The 2,286-nt window shown below is 51.8% G+C and overlaps 1 pseudogene; it reads left to right on the top strand.

Moving 5' to 3' along the window:
- The first annotated feature begins 670 nt into the window (after positions 1-670).
- LOC111550511 lies at positions 671-1,943 on the top strand (annotated as a pseudogene).
- The last annotated feature ends 343 nt before the right edge of the window (positions 1,944-2,286 follow it).

The raw sequence follows: 2,286 nt of genomic DNA, 5'->3' as shown, positions 1-2,286 counted from the left end.
CAGCATCCCTGGCCTCTATTCATTAGGTGCCAGTAGCACCACTTCCCAAGTGCTAGCAACCAAAAATGTCTCCAAACATTGCCAAATGTCTCCTGGGGAAAAATCCCTCTTGTTGGGAACTACTGGTTTATACTACATTTTTAAAAACCAGCCTAAATATCCATCAACCAAGGAGGAGTGGATAAAGAATATATATAATATTTATATATAACTGGGGTATATATATTACATTACACACACACACATACACACACACACACACACCATGGAATACTACTCAGCCATACAAACGAACAAAATAATGGCATTCAGAGCAACCTGGATCCTGGATGGAGCTGGAGACCATTATTCTAGGTGAAATAACTCAAGAATGGAAAATCAAACATTGTATGTTCTCACTTATGAGTGGCAGCTAAGCTATGAGGACACAAAGAATAATCTAATGGACTCTGGGGTCTCCAGAGGAATGGGAAAGTGGGGGCAAGGGATAAAAGGCTACACATTGGGTTCACCATACACTGCTCAGATGATTGGGTGCTCCAAAATCTCAGTAATTACCACTAAAGAACTTAACCATGTAACCAAAACCCACCTGTTCCCCCAAAACTATTGAAATAAATTAAAAACGGGCTGGGTGGGGAAATGTGCATGGTGGCCAGGCGGCAGGCACATGGCAGGCTCTGCGGGGCTGGCGGTGTGCTGGCAGAAGCTGGTGGTGCAGGGCAGCCGGTTCCTGACCACCTCCACTGCAACCAGTGACGATGACAGCCTCTTCATCTATGACTGCAGTGCTGCAGAAAACAAGTCACAAGAAAATAAAGGGGAGGACGAGCCGCCCTTGGTCCAGCGGAGCGGTGCAATTCTCGGTCCACCTTCTCCAAGTCTGGCAGCTGTTTTGCTATAACCGATGACAGTAAGTGTCTGATTCTTTTCTGTACAAAACCATGGCAGTGTCTGAGTGTCAGGACCATGACAAGGAGGTGTACAGACCTGACCTTCACAGCCTCTGAGGAGAAGGTCTTGGTGGCTGACAACTCTGGAGACGTCTATTCCTTTTTGGTGCTGAGCCACACGGATGCGGCCGACTGGAGCTGGGGCACCTGACTGTCCATGCTGTTAGAAGTGGTTGTGCATCCTGATGACCACTTTGTCCTCACTGCGGACCGGAATGAGAAGATCCAGGTCAGCTGGGCCGCCACGCCCCGCAGCATTCTGCCTCGGGCACACAGAGTCTGTGAGCTATATCTCTGTGGTGCCCACTCAGCCTGAATGGCTTCCATTCTCCTCCGGGGACTGCACCCTGAGGCTCCGGGAGTACAGAAGCGGCCGCCAACTGCATTGTTGTCACCTGCACAGTCTCCAAGAGCCCACGGACCTCCAGGTCCCTTAGAGGTTTGCAGCGTCCAGGATTGCGTTCTGGTGTCAGGAGAACCAGGTGGCGCTTCTGTGCAACTGCATTGCTGTGGTCTACATCTTCCAACTTCACGCCTGTAGACAGCAGTTGGTGTACCGACAGCTGCTGTCATTCCAGCATCGAGTGTGGGATGTGGCTTTTGAGGAAACCCAGGGGCTGTGGGTGCTCCAGGACTGCCGGGAAGCTCCCCTCCCCCGGTGCTCTGCAGGCCTGTGGGTGGCCAGTGGCAGTCTGTTCCTGAAAGTGCCATGTTAAAGAAAGTTTCCATTGTTCTTCGTGGGAACGGGGCCATGCTGGAAGGCTCTGCCTGCGTGAACACCAGCTTCAGCAGTCTCTACAAGGCCACCTTTGACAACATAACCTTCTACCTGAAGAAGAAAGAGGAAAGACTGCAGCAGCAGTTAAAGAAGAAGCAGTGGCCGTGGAGTCCCCCACCTGGGCCAATGAGCAGGCCAAGAAGATAGGCCAAAGAAGTCAGCCTGGGGTTGCAGATCTTGGCTGTCGGGGGTGCCCTGCACCCTCGAAATAGGAAAAGCGGTTTTCGCTTGTTCCCCCTGCATCCTGGCATCTCCCTTCAAAAAGGAAAAGGTGACATCAGGGGCGACCCGTTCAGCTCAGAGAACGGGACTGTCTCCTGGGCTCTAGAACATTCTGTGTCGCTTGGCACAAGGCTCTTGCCTGGTGCCTGTGCACCCTTTCTGGTTGAAGGGAAGCCAGATAGACGAGTGGAGTGGAAGTGCTTGAAGCACTTTTATCTTCACGTTGGAGGCAGCGTGTGAACCTGCAGCGGTGGCAGCTGTGGGTTTTCTGCTATTCTGGAGCCTGGCATGCTTCCTCTAGGAGGATCTATCGCTGATGCTGTGGACGCTCTC

This window comes from Piliocolobus tephrosceles, chromosome 15, assembly GCF_002776525.5.
Source record: "Piliocolobus tephrosceles isolate RC106 chromosome 15, ASM277652v3, whole genome shotgun sequence".
Lineage (NCBI taxonomy): Eukaryota > Metazoa > Chordata > Mammalia > Primates > Cercopithecidae > Piliocolobus > Piliocolobus tephrosceles.
The sequence above is the reverse complement of the archived record's forward strand: the minus strand, read 5'-3'. Positions and strand labels throughout refer to the sequence as shown.